We start from the raw sequence: 6,000 nt of genomic DNA, 5'->3' as shown, positions 1-6,000 counted from the left end.
TGGGGTGAGCTGTGGTGTGTGTGAAGTGGGGATCCCCCAAAATTTGGCAGAGGGACCTTCGGTGAGTGATTTTGCAGAAGGCAGATCATGGATCCAACTCTTAGGGTACAATCTGATGCATGTTTGATGAGAAAAAATGTCCTATAACTCCCAGCATTTCCCAGCCCGCCATTGTGGCAGGCGAATGCTGGGCATTGCAGGGCTTTTTTCTGTCTAAACATGAACAGGGTTGCATCCTTAGTCTATTTCTAACTTCAGCTTGTCCAGAGGTGCATATCCGCAAGGCCTAGAAAATTTAAAATAAACATGTTGAGATTTCTTAGGGAGCTGAATTCAGCACTTTTTAAGAGAACGCAATGCTTATTCTGCATTTGTAATGCATATTACAAATGCATTAAGCACAGTTGGCTTAAAAATTATAAGACATAAGTAATTCTCTCTCTCTCTCACACACACACACAAACACACACAAACACACACACACACACACACACACACACACACACACACACACACACACAAGACTGATCACCTTCCAGCATGATCAATATAAGAACTGGTCCAGGTGCAACCTTTCTACCCCTCCACACACTCTAGGAAATTCTGTAAAAGAGAACAACAGAAACCACATCAGGAGGAAACAGAAGTCATTTTTGATTACCATGTTCCCAAGACTTGACAGAAGTCACAGCGTTCACATAATCTTGCCTGAAGTTCACTACGATGTTCTTAACACCTTTGTTATGAAGAGCAGGCCTGGCAGCGCACCTCTCCAAATTGGCTTCCTGGTGAAACATCTCCATCACACACACCCCCCATATGTTCACCTCGCCAACAGCAGGTGTGCTACATTATTGTTTTTAGCACCAAGGGAACCCGTTTTCCCACTGCGGTTCTCAGCTTGCAGAGACGGCGTCCCCATGCCCTCGCACTTTGCTCACAATGCAAGCGGGAAAAGAGACGCTGCCCACACTGGGAGAATTCCAGGGTGGAAGCCGCTCTGCCTATACCTCTGAGGAATACTGCTGGGAAACCGCGAACACTGTAAATTGTCTCAAAGACATACTTAACGTATTTAAAGAGCAATTATGGTATGTTAAATGAACACCAATCAACTGTAAAAACAGCAGTTACAGGGGTTTAATAGGTATATAGAGGAGAAACCCTCACTACCCTTCAATTAATTCTAAATCACACTAGAAGTGTAACTCGAATGCTTATTGCTTATTAATACATAAAACATGTGTGGCATGTTAAAACATTTAATTAGCATTTTAATAGCAAGCTGAACATTAAATATCAAATTATTGCTAAAGCACTTGTTGATCTCTTTAATCAGCACGTTAATGGACCTCTAGCATGTGGCACTAAGGTCAGCATAGAAATTAGGCGCTCTGCATTGGCATTTAGTGGTTTAATAAAAGTTATGCCCTCATCTTCCTTCCTTTTAGTGGCACAACCTGATCTTAAGAATCTGCCCCACCAGTGTACCAATGGCTGACTTGCCCTAGAAAATGGCTGACAGGTACAATGTAAGCTGGGATCTGTCAACTCATGTGGGATTATGGTTCTGCTTGTATGGGAAATGGAGCCAAGCCCGACATCAGCAGGCAGTAACCTCTGGCCTGTTCCAGCACTCCAGTGAATGTCTTGTGGCCACCATTGTATTTGCCCGCAAATGTCTGACCCACAGCAGAGAAGCACTGTTGTCATTCTCCTTGCCCATCCATCCCTGCATCCAGGCAGCGATGAATAGGAGGAGGAAAGAGGTGGCCCATGAGAGACCCCCCATGCTGAGGGCCCGCTCCGACCTGAAGCCAGCTCTGTCTCCCACATCACCATGCCCGCAAGAGGGGACTCTCAGGTGAGTAGTTTTTGAGCTCACATCAGCTGCTGGTGAGTCGTTGGAACGGTTTCATAGAGCCTGCCAAAAAAGAAACGATAGAAAGTCAAGGGAGGAACTGAAAGGGAACAAATCCTCTGACACTTTGCTAGAATGAGTGATAGCAAGGCTTGGTGGATCAATACGTGTCCATGACTAATCAGGAATTGATTTCATCACACACACCTCTGTAAGGATCCAGACAAAAGTATAAATGCTTGTGCGATCAGCACAGACTGGAGCTCTGGCTGCCTCTCTGAGCTTAATCTCAGGTCTAGCTCAGCCTCCTTTGTCCGTGAGATGATGTAACCGCAGCATCGGCAGCAAAGTTCTGCCTGAAAGCAATAGGAATATATGCTGAACCCAGGTGCTGCAAAACTGCAGTAAAAACTATGTGAATGTAGCACACGGGTGGGCAACACACAGCCTGCAGGCCAAATGTTCCCCTCCCTACATATACACACACACTTCTGTGTGTGGCCCTCGCTGCCCTCTTCTGCTGAAATTATGATGGCAGCAAAAAGGGCTTGTTTGGCTTTAAAACAAAGCTAAATAGACTATTTTTGCTGCCACTGTGCCAATTCCTTTTCTGCCCCAGCTGCCAAATTTCAGCAATGAATTCAGTGGTGAGGTCTCGTCCCCCTCGCCAGTCACTTCTGCTGATGGTGGAACCCCTGAAGTTCCTCTCCAATGTGACGTGACCAGTTACACCAACAGGAAACTTCGAGCAACAATTCAAATAATAATCGAAATTGTGGCCAGATTTCTTTGGGGGGCTGCAAAGGCAAGTAAAAGACTTCTCTGCTTAAATTTAACTTGTGCTGTTTCTTCCCTAGCCTCTATCTGCATCATATATTTTAACATCTATACACCCAGTTTACGATTTTATAATTCTTCCTTCACATCTTATAGGGTGACCATATGAAAAGGAGGACAGGACTCATGTATCTTTAACAGTTGTATTGAAAAGGGAATTTCAGCAGGTGTCATTTGTATATACGGAGAACCTGGTGAAATTTCCTTTTCATCACACCAGTTAAAGCTGCAGGTGCCCTGCCCTCTTTTAAACCTGGTCACTCTAGTAGAGCTCCTGCAGCTTTCACTGTGGTGATAAAGAGGGAATTTCACCAGGTTCTCCATATAGACAAATGACACCTGCTGAAATTCCCTTTTCTATGCAACTGTTAAAGATACAAGAGCCCTGTCCTCCTTTTCATATGGTCACCCTATGTCATAACTTCCATATTTAATGTAGTATGTTATATTTTTACCCTGGTGATTTTAAAGTATTTTATTATTGGTTTCAGTTCATATATTGGTATTTTTCTGTTCCACAAATGGGTCTGTGGCTATATATTAAACTTTGATTTGCTAGAATGGGTCAGGCATTCAGATCAGGTGTGTTGGTTGGTCTGAACAACTTACTAGGAAATTCGGCCCTTGCTGTACCTTGGGTTGGTTGCAGTTTTCCTTCACTTCAGTATGGTTTCCCCCCACCCCCACCCCAAGCATTACAGGAGCCGGGTCTGAAAGCAAAACACTCCCCTACCCCATCTCCGCTTCACATCGCTAATGGAATATTTAGGGTGCACACATCTGTAGGACGTTAATCCCTTTTTCTTACAGCAGATGGATCATATGTGCGGGGAGAACTCATGTAGATCCATGTAGGCCTGAGTTGACATTAAGCTTCTATGGATAGTGTATGGGTGGTGGACAACATATGACTGTAAACACTCACACCAGTATGGATGTCTGTCCCTGAGGTAATTTTATCACCTTTACCATCTGGACAGCTTCTTGCCAGTTACTGATGTACCGCCTCCACGCATCAGGGGCATTATCCAGAGTAACTGGTTCTCATTCAATTGCTTGGCCTATCTGTAATGGAATAATTGGGAGGGAACAATTCCCCTCTTCCCTCCCCATCTCCTTTTCCTTGTGTGTCATGTCTTTTTTAGAATGTAAGCCTGAGGTCTTACTTTCTAAAAAAGATGGTCTTTTTTAGAATGTAAAAGACCATCCTTTGCTGATGGTCTCCTTAGCTGATTGATTGTAAGCCGCCCCGAGGGGGCTTTTTTGGCTGTCGAGTGAGGTAAAAATATGATAAATAAATAAACCAACAAATAGTCCCCTGCCTCAAGTCTCCAGATTGTTAAGCGCATGAACCCCACTTCTGAGTACTGAGAAGTTTCAGGGATTCCAGCGTTCACCCAGGGTTCCATTTCCTTAAAAGGAGGTCACGACAGCGAAAGGTGACCACTTATGAATTGCCAAAAAAGAGAAAATGCATCACCAGAAAAGAGGAAGCACATTTTCATAAAATGCGCATGTGCTCATTTATATGCTAATTTCTAATTACTTAGAAATCATTATTATAATTTTAATAGAAATACGGTACCTCTCATAATGTAGAAGACTGTGGCCAGGTAAGCTGTGTGCTTACCTGTTCAGTCTTCCACCCAGGTGCTGATAGTTGATGGGCAACAATTCTGCTGCTTATCTTTATAACAGATGTAGACAGGATAGCTCCTCAAATAGCGGATATTGTCAAATAGAGGACAGCCCATTATCAGCCTTTCAAAATAGCACATTGTCCTTTGTAAAAGAGGACACATGGCCACCCTGGATGTAAGGTTTTATTTACACATATATGGAGGCTGATCTTACAAGGGGGTTCACAGCATTAACATTCCAACAGATTTCTCCATCATATTTCTAGGGGAACCCCTAACAGTATAGGATTTCCTGCAGAGGGCAAATTCTGCCCTGCTGCACCACCTGTTTCCTTTGTTTCTACTCCAGACTCAATTAGCATATTCCTTGGGTGGGAGCGCCTCCCATTCATAGATCTAAAGATGGCCAGGCTAAAGGTGACAAATTGGTTTGACCCATTCTAGCAGTCTCTCTTCACAATCACAGACTCACAGGTTTGTGGATCTTGAGAGGACATTCCACCAACCCCACCCACCCCAATCTCATTACAATATTGTTGTTGATAAGGTGTTGCAAACAAAGTGGGGATTCACTATAACATGCTGTGAGAAAGATATTTGGAGTCATCAGTCTAGACATGTGTGACCAGGAAGGCTCAAATTATGGAGGCTGGGGGACACCTGGTTTGGCCCCTTTACTTTTTGAGACATCCCTCTTAGCTACATTTTCAGAAGGATATGGAGGGCATCATTTGGCTAAAACTGGGGGGTGGGGTGGATACAGCTTTTAATAATAATAAAATGATCAGTTTCTTTCTGTGCAGCAGGCACAGAAAGAAATTCATGGATGAAATTCAACTGATGGAGTTACCTGTATAACTACATCTCTATGCAAGATCAAGCTTTACCTGCCTAATTTTTGCCTGTTCTGCATCTGTTAAAAGACAAAAGGACTCTGCCAGGATTGCTCTGAAGGACTAAAACTAATGTCACTCCTGGCTCGTCCTTTTGCAGATCGGACACAGCAATCTTTCCCTTAAGGCGCAGTCCTGATGAATGGAAACCGACAGCTTGGACTGAATCCACTTGATTTTATAAAAAAAGAGAAAAGAAAAATACTGATCAGAAATGTCCCCCTAATCCAATTAACTCTGTTGAGTAAATTGAATTAAGCCACACAGTATCGGTGACAAAATAAAAGGAAAGGGGAGAAAAGTCACACCCCTGAGAGGAAGCATTAAGTTAATTGCTAACAGGGCTGCCAGGTTGCAACCTGGAAAACCATCTTGCCTCTTTAGCAGCCTTGCTGCTGCCAAGGAAGATGTGTCTGGGGCTCCTTCTTTGGTCCTCTTGGTCCATTTGCCCTTCCCATCTGCTGGAGGGCAAAACAAGAGACCAACTCACTCTAGCAGCAAGGATGGGGAGGTTGGCAATGGGACTGAAGAAAGAAGCGGCAAAGGAAAACACAGCTGTGGCCAGATCTACACCAAGCAGGATATAGCACTATGAAAGCGTTATAGGGTATGCGTCATGGGCCTCAACAGTTGTCAGGGCACTTCAATACCGCTATAAAGCAGTAGCGTAGATCTTGCCAGAGTCCTTCATTGCAGCTATGTGGCTGCTGGGGAGACAGAAGAAGTCTCCTGGGTGCCAGGCTCCAGTACTGAATAACTAGCAGAAATT

Source organism: Elgaria multicarinata, chromosome 6, assembly GCF_023053635.1.
Source record: "Elgaria multicarinata webbii isolate HBS135686 ecotype San Diego chromosome 6, rElgMul1.1.pri, whole genome shotgun sequence".
NCBI classification, from domain to species: Eukaryota; Metazoa; Chordata; class Lepidosauria; order Squamata; family Anguidae; genus Elgaria; species Elgaria multicarinata.
Note: the sequence above shows the minus strand (reverse complement) of the source record.